Below are 13,258 nucleotides of genomic sequence, written 5' to 3' on the forward strand. Positions count from 1 at the left end.
GTTCCATTAAAAATTGGAGGGCTCCCAAAGGCTAATATGCTCTCCCCTGCCCGGACAGCTGAAGAGCTTCCCACTGTCATAGTGGGCAGCTTTGTCTGTGGGAGGGCGATGAAGACAATGCAGATTTGAGCAGATCCTTGACACCACCTACCACATCAGAGTGGATGTCTGCTTGACATCTACAGCTCCCTCTCCCTCAGTAAAGCCCAGAACATCACCATAGTCGGCTTCCACCCTGGACATCGCCTCTACTGCCCTCTAGGTGGCGATACAGATTATTTTCAAACCAGAACAAATAGACTAAGAGACAGCTTTCTTACCCCAGAGCGGTCTCAGCCCATTGAAGAATGTTTTCAGACGAGGCAGCAATTGAGATGCCAGCTTTATATTGTGCATCCCAAAAACTTCCCTGTCCTGCGGAGCCATACGGCAGAAAAAGGACTGTTATTAGGCAATAAGATGACAGTCTCTGTGGGCTTTACGTGCACACATCCGTGTGTCGTTAATCCCTGCTATCAGTGTGCATTAGAACGTGGCCATCAATCCATGAACATGGGCCGTTCACTATGCCCAAAATTCATTGTCATCAGGTACGATGTGTGCCAATTTTGGTGGGTACCGCTGACAGTTTGTGATGTTTTACAGTTTCTATGCATTTTTTTTTTTTTAGTTATGTCAATTCCAAATGAAGGCCCTCTGTTAAGGCTGCTGCTGCTGGTTAGAAAAGGGAGGGAAAAGTTTGAGTTATTAACCTGATAACTCCTAAAGCACATTGGTCCACTTCCATGCAGCCAATGTTCGCTACATCAAATCCATACATGAAGAACTCAATTTTTCTGCAGCAAAAAGTGTTCAAACTGAGCCTGTTGTCTCTTTTGAAAACCTTTTAATAAATATGTTGTGTAAAACCTGCTCATGTTTTAGAAAAAAATGTCTTGATACATTCTATTTGTGTATTTATATGACTTTTATTTGACATAATTATAGTCATAAACTGCTTTCTCTGCCCTCGTGTTTTTCCTCCTCCATGTCAATATTGTAAAGGAGAACTTGTTCTAGATAACATACCTGGTTAAAATAAATGTTTTTTCACAGTTTTTAAAATAGACAAGTGAATTACAAGCCATTTGACATCACAGGACTTGACTTCAAGAGAAACCAAACTGAAGAACCGAACAAAAGAGCCAGATTTTATCCTTTTACTTATTTTCTTAACTTAGTTTAACCTTTTTTAACCTTTTATATAGCTGTTAGATGCTCAACAGCGTAAAGGGTAAATAAAAAATAAAATGCAAGTAAATACTTACATAGATGAATCACTAACTAATGTAAGAGTTCATAGTTCAAGCCCACACTGAAAACTTTCACAACAGTTCAGATCACCACTTTCACCAAAGACTGCCATCACTAACTCATCCACTTACTGTTCTCAGCACTGTTGTCACTTTAAACTGCCACTTTAATCATCTCATTGCTCTCTGCACTGTTTAGACTACTGTTATTCTTCTTATTATTGCTGTCTTTTTATCTATTTTTTAAGTCGTTTATTTATTTTTTTTATATGATGCTTGCACTGTGGGGTGAGAGGAAAGCAATTTCATCTGTGCTGTATGTCTTTATGGATGCAGTACATTTGACGATAAAGCCGACTTTGACTTTGATAAAGGATTTGTATCAAATGTGGGCAGCTGCTTACGCAGCTCTGTGACATAGAATCCGATATTTTTTGTTATTCTGGAGGCAAATAGGAGCCATCAGTAAATTTCTGGTTGGTAATGTGGCTTATCTGAATTATCTGGCAGATACTGGTTCACAGCATTGACTGTACATAGAGTTCTATATATTTATAACTAGGGCTGCACGATATGAGGAAAACTTGCGATATTAGTGATAACGATAAATTTGTGGTAAATAAACAAATAGAAAAATAAACAAAAACATCATTCCCATTTCATTGCAACAGTTTAAAAATTATACTCCAAATGACCCTCATCGACATGGAGGACAAACATCTAACATAATAGGACTCCATCTGATTGGTCAACAATGGGAAGGCGTCCATCTGATTGGTCAAAGCATAAAGGGATTTATTTGATTCGTTAAATGCTTCAAGCTGCTAGAAGATTGTTGCTAGAAGATTGTTTTAACACATTTTGGGTTTGTGATTTATTGCGATATTCGCCGTATTTTGCGATATGCATATTGCAGAGCTGGATATTGCGATAACGATAAATTTGCGGTATATTGTGCAGGACTATTTATAACTATATTCTTTATGAGTTATTTAGAGTTCTCTATACAGTCAATAGTTCAAATTCAACCCACTCACCAACCTATGATGGTTACATTTCCGGGATCCTCACGCCGCGTTTAAAGCCCAGACGTAAGAATCATAAATTGACCCTTTTGTAAGTCTGATCTTTCTGGAAAATTATTTCTTAAGAGTAAATTTGTACAATTGCAGATTTATTGTGAAAAACTGGTTTATACAATCAGATATAAAACACATACAAGTAATACCAGCGTTTAAAAATACCACTGCCCAAATGAATGCATTTTTTACGTTTTTCTATTTGAACCTTTAATGCACCACAATCCTTTCCGAAATGTTTAGTTTATAATATGGTTTTGTCACGTTTTCTGTAACATTTAGAAAATTGTACTTCATGGTTCAGACACATGAAGTTAGAAAACGTTTTGGGGAAATTTTTTCGTAAATGTTAAACGTGTCACCTCAACCAAAGGCCGGATTTCCACAAAAAGTTGTCTAAATGTTATTAAAAAAATTAAAATAATGTCCTATTTTTCTGTACAGAAGAGTTTGGACTTCTTTTGCTTTTGACAATTGCCTACAAAATCACATTTTTTGTGTTCTTCCAGCTGTAGTGGATTAACTTGAATTGAAAAATCTAAAAAAGTCAAACACGAAATTTTATTATGACTTTAATGCTTTTTAATCTTTTTTCTCCCATCCAATCACAGCAGCTAGATGCTGTTGTGCAGCAAAAAATAAGAATATGTGCTGAAAGAGCTATTCTCATAATAACCCCCTCTGATTAAACTTTTTACCACCAGTTGCCCAGTTATCCAACATGTTAGACAACTGCTCAACTAAAACCACTAAAACGAAACAATAAAAACTACAAACCTATTACTTATTTCTATCAGTAGCATTTTTCTTCAAAGCCAAAGACCCATTTCCTACATTTTGCAGCACATGCACATGTTTTGGATGAGATTATTCTTCTTGCGTTACAGACGTTTTTCTTAAAACAAGTTTTTTTTTACTTTCTTAAGATTCAGTCTTTGCAGTGATGTAACACTTTCAACATTGTCGTTTTGATGCCATAGGTTTAGACAGCTTAAAAATATTTTTAAAATTGTGATTTGAAATGCATTTCAAACAGAATAAAACTTATAATCAGTTTATTTTTGATGTGTAAAGGCTGACCACACAAAAACAGTCTAAAGTAACAATATAAGTGAGTAAGACTGTGTTTTCCATTAGAAAAAGCTAAAACATAGGATGAGGTGAGTGGATGTTTTTCATGAAGTTAGTAAATGTAATTGAGGAAATGTCACAAGTTAATACCTAACTTTGGGAACAAAGACCAAATATGTGTGACATTTAAAGTAACAACAGGTTACTGAGGAAAGCCAAGTGTAATCTTATAAACACAGATCATATCGATTTTCTTGATTGTTTTAAAATATTGTTTTAAAATATTTGTATTTGTTTTATTACATTTGTTTTAAAATATTTTTTATTTGTTTGTTTTATTACTTTAGATTCAATTTTTTTTGTCTTTTTTGGTTGTTTGTTGTAAAATATAAATATAATTCAATCCAAATGTTTTCATCCAGATTTCTTGTTTTTTTCTTTCTCATCACCAAGGTCCATCTCCCTCTCTGTCCAGCAGAGGCAGCCAATGAGTACCGGTAACCTAATCATCCCTTTAATGTTTAAATTCTAAATGTGATTTACTTTAAGCTGAACCTTTTTTTTTTGGCCTTTATCTTAACCATCTGCCTTCATGTGATCCTTACCAGGTGAATATGTGGCCGTAACCTTAACCATTTTAAGGCCCTAAATTTAACCACTTCAATATTTGAATCCAAAACTATTGTATCTACATAAAATTAAAAGGGGATGAAGGTGGAGACAGGAATGCCCTGTGCATATTTGAGCTCCATGCACACAGCATGGAGCTGTTAATTTTCTAACCCTAACTAAGGAAGTAATTACTACAAATGATGTTTAGCCTTATCTAAACCATTCAAAATCAAATTTTGGATCTTTTTAAGTGTATTGGAATGTTTTTTCCTCACTAAAAGAAACCCCAAAGCGGTGTTTTGATTCATTCATTTATGATTCATTCATTTATGAGTATTCCTCTAAAAAGCACCAGCCCCTCCCAATCCACGAAAATGAGCGGGTTCTCACAAGCTGATATAGACCAGTGAGAACAGCCCCTTCCAGGAAGAGTCTGCGTTGCGCCCCGCCCCCAGGCCATCACCCGCTTCCTCTGCAGAGCTATCGGTGATAAATGCACAAATGCAGATCAATTTTTTCAAAAGTTTGGACGTTTGTTTCCGTGGAAGAAACGCAAACACGCTGCTGAGGCCGGCTCTAGGTTGATCATGAAATGGGCGGCACCCACAAGGAGCAAAAGGCCGTGCCTCAGAGATCAAGTTGTCTTACTTTGGGGTAAGAAAATAACTCGTATTTACTAAAAAATGTGTTCTTTTGTGTGCCAAAAGTAATATATTGTCATATAAATGGATATTGTTAATTATAAAAGTCTTAAGAGTAGCATGGTATGGGCCCTATAAATCTTAAAGGGATTTCTACCCAATTATATTTAGTGGGACTTGCCCCCTCTAGGGGGCACCACAGCACAACCACCTCCATCTGGTCCTCCCATGTCCTCCATTTGCAGGGCTGTTAACTTTTCATAAAACTGTCCGTGGCGTTTAGCCACTTTTGCGGCTTTTAAATTTTCAGTGGATGACTGCAAATTGAAAAGTGCACAGATTGACAGCCAGATTATTTTAAATACACCATGTATTGTAAAATTAGCAACTTTCCTTTGGAAAAAAAATCTTTTAATCCTTTTGATTATGTTTGCATCTTAACAATAAGCACTGTGAAGTAAGCAGTTTTAATGCAAAATCTCCACTTTAAGTGTTTAATTAAGACAACTCTAAAATGTCTTATCTGCCAAACTTAATTTTTTTCTCCTCTACTTTTTGACAAAAAGCTCAGAGCACAAATGAAATTGAAAATGTCAGGGTTTTTTCAGAACAGGGGTTTTATTGAAAAACATTGACATAAATAGAAACATTTCCAATTTCAACACATTAAACAACCTTTCTATGCAACTATTTTTTATTGATTTAAAACTAAATAAAATGTAGAGGGAAAAAACCATGAAGGTGGAATTCTATAGACGTGCTGTAAGATGTTCAGTGAGCGGACAGAGCGGTAGGTCAGGGTGGAGATGCCGCTGCTGGGGGAGAATGCTGCAGAGACAGACAGAGTCCAGATCAGAGGAGTTTCTACCAAAGTATGAAGAGATAACTGTGGCCACAGATTTCTGGATCTACTGAACATCTTCAGTTGTTGTGGAAAAAGTACTATAGGTTGTGCTTTGGGTGAATGACACATTTTCATATGAATATCCACACAAAAATCAGTAAATGGTTTTTGGTCTTCAACCGAACCACCAGTGATGACCATGAACGCATCACAGCATCTAAACCAATTACATATTATATTATTATAATATATTATTATATTTTAAATTGTAAATAGACAGCTCTCACTCTCATAATCATAACTAACCGATGGGAACACTTTGAAAATAGATTAGATGAGGGCTGCATAATATGAGGAAAAACTCGCAATATGCGATATTACAGATAAATATTGCAATGATGAAATAACTTTCAATACATGAAGAAAAAGCAAAACAACCAAAAATAATCCAGAGGATTCACCAAGACTGTTGAGACTTAATTCACAGAACTATTACAGTAGATTCCTCTCTTTTTTCTGTTGGGCTCCTGCCTTAAAGCTGCTGCAGGTTTTACATATCCTCCAGCTGAGAAAAGGCTGTGGCTGACGAGACAAACCTACCAGGACTTGAAGAACGTCTTCAGACGAGGCAGCAATGGAGATCCCAGCTTTATATTGGGCAATGTTCATCCCAATAACTTCCCCGTCCTGCATAGCCATACGGCAGAAAAAAAGAATGTTATTAGGCAACAAAAGAAGAGTCAGAAATTAGATGACAGAGTCTCTGTGGGCTCTATGTGCACACATCCGTGTGTCGTTAATCCCTGCTATCAGTGTGCATTAGAACGTGGCCATCAATCCATGAACATGGGCCGTTCACTATGCCCAAAATTCATTGTCATCAGGTACAATGTGTGTGCCAATTTTGGTGGGTTTTGACATTTGTGAGGGGGGTCAAATTTTCGCTCAAAGGTGTAAATAGAATCACTAAAAAATATCTGGTCCTTCAGTCCAGAACTGCAGAAGGACATAAAAAAACAATATGGTTCTAAAAAATAAAATGACCTGGACCCATTTAGTTAAACCAGTGAGTTAGTAGAACCCAGTCATCTTCATCGTACAGATGACAGTTTGGATTGACATTCACTGCTCACGCATACAGGAAGTGACACGTCTGCACCTGTTTCCTTTATGTTTCTTAATGACCAATCACAGTGTCATACTCTGAATGTCAGAATCCACCTTCTGCTCAGATGAACATCACTCACCATATTGTGCGAGAGCCTGGCCGCACAACTTTAGGGTGGGCAGCTTCATCCGTGGGAGGGCGATGAAGACAACGCAGATTTGAGCAGATCCTTGACACCACCTACTACATCAGAAGATCTCTGCTTGACATCTACAGCTCCCATCCTTACAGAGGAAGCACATTCTCACCAACGAATTAATTTTTAGAAGGGCAATGTCAGCCTCCTTGTCCATTTTTTGGATTGTGGCAGGAAATTTTTGGCCACTCTGAAGCTCCACCTGGAAAACAGAGAGGACACCTTCAGACCTTCTTCCTGATCCTCCAACCTTGAAATTCAAGTTTTAGTAAAACAACGTTGCTGTCGCTCACCTCCACTCAGCTGTTCCCCTGGAGAATGTGGGCGTAGGTAACGATCACCCCATCCTCAGTGATAATGAACCCAGTCCCAGAGCAGCTCTTCACCTCCCTCCTGGTGAATACAGTTCTAAAGAGAGACAGAAAGGACAACAGATTTAAAGGGTAAATATATTATGCTATTCGATAGCCTACATGCATATATATATGAGAATATATTACCAATGCCACACTAAAAATGGAATTTTGAAAATGAAAAATTTGTTATTTTCTGTTGGGCCCCCCCCCAATCCATGAAAACCCGCTAGTTTTCATGGATTGGGGGGGGGGCTGGTACTCAGAGAACAGGTTTTAGAGGACAACCGGAGTGTTTATTGAAGCTGCCCTGCGTGTGTCCTCCTGCTATCGCCTCTGCAGTTCTCACCCGATACATAAGAGTTCATTAAGGAAGAGGTTTTTTTGCGTGGCACGCGCTTCGTACGCAGCCATCAGCGCCTTTGAAATGCCACGCTCCCCGCATTGCACGGTTTACAACAGAGCAAGGGGATACAATAGTCACTGCTTTCTGTCTTTGTAATAAAACTCCTCATCTGTTAATACAAAAGTATCTTTGTGTAATCTTACTGTGTAGTTTTTAATCATCAGTACATAAACAACAATGTACAAATAAACATGTAGATCTTCAAGACATTGTCGACTCAAAAGTAGCTCACATGCCAAAAAAGTGTGAGCACCCCTGTTCTAGATGATCTTAAGTAGTGATTGTTCACTGAAATGACACCGCACAATTAAGTGTGTTGCATATATAAATTTTAGAATCAATTTGGTATATCTTACTGGGCTAACCTACGGTATTAATGATGTTGAAGAATCCATTGATGGTCCAGCGCTGTTGTTGTCCGCCATTTTGACTCTAATGTCTTAAAAGAGCCTCACGGACATAAACGCCCCCTGCTGGCGAAAAAGTGTAACTTCACCTTTGAGGCACTTTATTTTTTATTCAGTTAGATTTATAGTAGATTTATGGCCTTTTATTTTTTTCCCCTTCTCCATGAACCCAATCCCTACCCTAATAGATATTACAAATAATCCTGATGTGTCTAATGTAGGTGGATTTAAGTTTTTCACTGAATGGACAGGCTGACAGATGATGTTAGACAGGAGTCACCATGGACTATGATGATATTGTGATTTGTAGTTAGAACAGGGAACAGCTGGAGGAGAAGCTAAAGAGGTGGAGATTTTCTCTGGAAAGGAAAGAAAAGGAAAGAAAGTTAGCTGCAGTAAGAATGATTACATATATGTGAATGAGAGGAACCCAAATGGAAGAGTGATTTTACAGGGAGGAGGAGGATTTGAAGTATCTAGGGTCAACTAGAGCTGTGACGGTGTGGGATTTTTGATCACCACAGTGATGAAGAACAAAACACTGATTAGTTTTAACGTATGTTAATAGTTATAATGTTCTTCTCTTTATAATATTTATCACATGTGTAACTTGAGGAAAGTTCTTGATAAATGTGTCGGAGGTGAGCACCAAGTTTTAAAGATGCATGGACAGTCAGAATAAATGCACTTGATATGATCAATACCCCCTAAAATATTTATGCTTTAAACTATAATGTTTAAAACTTCTGAGCGCCTAGCTACCTCAGTACCAGTCTTTACACTTCCACATTAACTGGACAAACAGATGGAAAGAACACAAATGAAAATTGGTAATTAAAAAAATGACTTGACAGCAGCTTTGTGAAACCAAAACAATGTTAAATCCACTCACCAAATAACAGCCACACTGGAGTAGACAATGTACCGTACATGGGTAAAAAAATCTGTAAAAAGTAAAAAAAAAAAAAAAGGGGGGGGGACAGTATTATTCACTCACTACACGTAAAACAGATTTTACATTTGCTGTTCAATTTGTAAACTGGTAAATTTCTATGTCCTCAATGTCAAAACACATTTAAAAGATTACACTTAAGTATATACACAAAAAAGTTAGAAAACTTTACTTACCAAGGTCAGACAACGTTGTCCCCCCCGCTCCATCGTCTATCTGCAGTGAAAGGGACGAACGCGCTTCTGGTCTCAAAATGGCGGATGCTTTGTGTGCACATGCGCAGATCAGATGATGTCATTACAGGTTGGACGATATATTATTTACCAATTTAATAACTTTGTTTTTAAAAGGAAACAACATGTGTTTCAATTACTTGAATTAATTTGGCAGAACCAAAAAATGTGAAAAAATGATTTAAAAAAAACTTTATTTGTTTTTTCTCCTCTACTTTTTTACAAAAAGCTCAGAGCACATATGACATTGAAAATTTCAGGGTTTTTATTGAAAAACATTGACATAAATAGAAACATTTCCAATTTTAACACTTTGAACAACCTTTCTATACAAGATTTTTTGTTATTGATTTAAAATTAAATAAAATGTAGAGGGAAAAAGTGGTGAGGCTGAAACAAACATGAAGGTGGAAGTCTATAAACATGCTGTAAGTTTCTACCAAAGTATGAAGAGATAACTGTGGCCACGACTGTCTGGATCTACTGAACATCTTCAGTTGTTGTGGAAAAAGTACTATAGGTTGTGCTTTGGGTGAATGACACATTTTCATATGCATATCCACACAAAAATCAGTAAATGGTTTTTGGTCTTCAACCGAACCACGAGTGATGACCATGAACGCATCACAGCATCTAAACCAAACTTCAACATGTAGAACTTCCTAAAACCTGCTGCTGATTGAAAACATCTGTGATGAGAACATCAGCAAACCGAGCATACGAATGCTTTAACTCAAAAAAGGAACTCCCCTTTAGTTTAACTTTAGGAGCATTTAAGCACAAAGGAATAAAATATTTCATTTTTGCTTCAACCTTTCAGTGTGATGTGTGTGTGTGCTGTATTAAAAAATGAACATATGTCCATTCATGATTAGGAGAAATTCTAATTCACAGAAAAAAGCATATATTTCTTTTGTGTTCTTTATCTTTTGAATCAACTTGTGAGTATATATTTTAAATTGTAAACAGACAGCTCTCGCTCTCATAATCATAACTAACCGATGGGAACACTTTGAAAATAGATTAGATGAGGGCTGCATAATATGAGGAAAAACTCGCAATATGCGAAATTACAGATAAATATTGCAATGATGAAATAACTTTCAATACATGAAGAAATAGCAAAACAACCAAGAAAAACCCAGAGGATTTACCAAGACTGTTGGGACTTAATTCACAGAACTATTACAGTAGACGCCTTTAATTTTTCTGTTGGGCTCCTGCCTTAAAGCTGCTGCAGGTTTTACATATCCTCCAGCTAAGAAAAGGCTGTGGCTGACGAGACAAACCTACCAGGACTTGAAAAAATGTCTTCAGACGAGGCATAAAACATATTCGAAGCATTTACTAGAGTCATTTTTTTCATTTCTACTTCAGTTGAGTTCTATAGAGCTCATTATTGAGATTACTCTAAAATATTTGGCATTTTCCTAATTTTGTGCAACACCTACAGTAATGATCCCCCAAAAACCTCAATCCTTTCATAAAAATATGATCTATTGTTTATTTATGATCTCAACAAACGCAGCTGTTTTCCTGCATTACCTGCTGTCTTTATGTCAAATACTGACACCAACTAAACAACAGAAAAGACACGCAATAAAAATATCTTCAATAGTCAGTAAATAATTATATCATTAACATGAGCTGCTGAGTGATCGAACAGCACGCCATGATCCAGGTGTTGCGTAATCGCACCTGCGTTCCTCGCAGCCTGCGCTCCTCGCAGCCTGCGCCCACTACCCCTCCCCTTTTCCTTCACACACTGCGCGCTCTTCTCTAAGACAGGAGCGCGTACTCCTAGAGTTGATTGTTAGACTGAAAAAGATTCCCAATTACCTGTGTTTGTGTGTGATTCACCGGGCCACCGGTGAGTGATGCCCCCCTCTCGAACTTTGTGATTTATGTTCCAAAGACTACCGCAAAGAGGTGCGAGCGCAAGTGTCTCAAACTCGCTTTACGTTGTTTTTATTTTCATTCAGTAGATTATTCAAGTGAACCTTTTTATCGTGCCATGTTATTTCAGTCTAGTTATTTTTATATGACTCATATCTTTGTTCAGTTTCTCTTTTCCCCTGTTTTTAAGAATTTTTTATAGAGGTTATTCTTCTTTTTACAAGCATTTTGTAGACCGGTAGTTAACCAAGGGCATTTGGCAAATTTGTTCTTGAATTTATGAATTGGACAGTTCTTATTGTAAAGTGAGCTAAATATTTCTAAAAAACATTAATAAGAGATATCCACATCTTTCTTTCTGTACACATAGTTCCAGTTTTGTGTGGAAAAGTCATTATTTAGAGCATTCATGGTTTTTTCGTTTCTTAATCTTTTGTTGACTGGTTCTTTTATAATTTTCTTTAAAATATCTTAAAGAGAATGCAAAATAATAATAATAATAAAAATAATAATAATATTTACAAAATACATGTTTCTTAGAGGAGGGGATTAATCAAACAAAAAAGCACAAATTGTTCCAGTGTTAGTTGCCTTGGGTGTGTTAATCTTTTTAATGTATTCATAACATTGAAACATCTCTTTCCTAAATGCAGTAAAATTGGGACTTGAATTTTTTTTTATTCTGCACTTATGTATGTAAAACTTAGATTGGATACGTAACAAATTAATACTGTTTTCTACTTTTTTTTAATCATCAGAATTGAAATATGTGAAGATATGTTTAGTTTGGATTGACCTTCACTGCACACTTCAGGAAGTGACACGTCTGCAGGGTTTCCTGTTTCCTTTACGATTCTTAATGACCAATCACAGCATCGTACTCTGAACGTCAGAATCCAGCTTCTGCTAAGATGAACATCAATCAGCATATTAACTACACTGAAAAACGGGAAAAGTGGGGTTGTTCAATTTACAAATACAAATACTTTAAACAAATACTGTTTGTTTAATATAAACAAATTATGTTTACCTTCCAAACATACTGCGGCGACCCAGGGGTTAGCCCCGCCTTCAGCTCCTAAGACTGATGGGAAGTGGGGAATCTTGGGTATGAAGACCCTCACCATATCTGAGGAGGCTGTGAGCAGAAGTGACTTCCATGCTTTTTCACTGTTTGTGTATAAATAGTGGACGTAGATGCCTGAAAGAAAACAAGCATTCTATTTCTCAATCTATTCCTCCCATTCAGAAATTGTTCGTAGTCATAGTAGTGTGTGGGGTACGGACAACATTCCCTCTCAGGATGTTCATTTTCAGGTGCATCACTGCCATGCCTGGGGGATTCCAAGATGGTGGCTTAGTTGGTCTGGTTTTGCTTCGCTCCGCACCTACTTCAGTAAAAAACAGTTGTGAAAAGTTATATGGCGACAAACCTAACTTATCAAAGTTTAATCTTGAATGTTTTTTAGAACTTTGCTAATCGCCGTGGTGAAAAAACGTGAATATTTGGCTGTGGCGGGCTCCAACGGTGCTGGTGCAAGCTCGGGCGCGCTTGCTAGCGGTGCTCACGACTATTCGAAGAACTGTTAGCACCAAGATGGCTGTTCTGGAACAACGGGTAGACTCCTTGGAGATGCCTGTCAAACTTCTACAAAGAACAGTGGATGAGCTTGAATCTTACACAAGAAGAAGGAATCTGAAGCTTGTGGGAGTTCCTGAGACAGAGAATGTAAACACCCGCTTTGTCGTGATAAAAATCTGTCAGATGGTCCTCCCTTCCATGAAGGAAAAGCTGGTGGATGTTCTAGACACTGTGCATCGACTTGGCAGTACGAGGCAGCCTATAAGCAACACACGGCCCAGAGCTATTATTCTGCAGTTCATCTCTCGGCTGTGCAGGGATGCAGTCTGGAAGGCGGGGAAGGATTCACCTTACATGAAGGAACACGGTCTGCAGTTCAAGGAGGATCTTTCCAAAGGTGACAGAGAGAGGAGGCTGCGGCTGTGGCCAGAGATTCAGAAGGCTCGAGCTGCTGGAAAATTTGCCTCCTATGCTGGTGCCAGGGCCTTCATCAAAGGATAAGGGGAAATCATCATTGGTGATCAATAGCGTAACTCCATTTTAAAGGAGCAGAAAAAGAGGGAAAAAAATCAGTTTGAAGTGTTAA

General features: G+C 37.6%; 1 protein-coding gene and 1 long non-coding RNA gene across 4 annotated transcripts in view; one reads left to right on the top strand and one right to left on the bottom strand.

The window, feature by feature from the left end:
- The window catches only part of LOC105357979 (uncharacterized), a 65,008-nt gene that overhangs the window by 36,162 nt on the left and 15,588 nt on the right, over positions 1–13,258 (top strand). The gene's annotated exons all lie outside the window — the stretch shown is intronic.
- Positions 5,295–6,920, bottom strand: LOC144996388 (uncharacterized). The gene is made up of 3 exons (XR_013659363.1): positions 6,787–6,920; positions 6,140–6,226; positions 5,295–5,523 (listed from the first exon to the last, which is right to left on the bottom strand). It is a non-coding gene; the product is annotated as an uncharacterized LOC144996388 (long non-coding RNA).

This window comes from Oryzias latipes, chromosome 12, assembly GCF_053564925.1.
Source record: "Oryzias latipes strain Hd-rR chromosome 12, Olatipes_Hd-rR_3.1".
In the NCBI taxonomy this organism is placed as follows: domain Eukaryota; kingdom Metazoa; phylum Chordata; class Actinopteri; order Beloniformes; family Adrianichthyidae; genus Oryzias; species Oryzias latipes.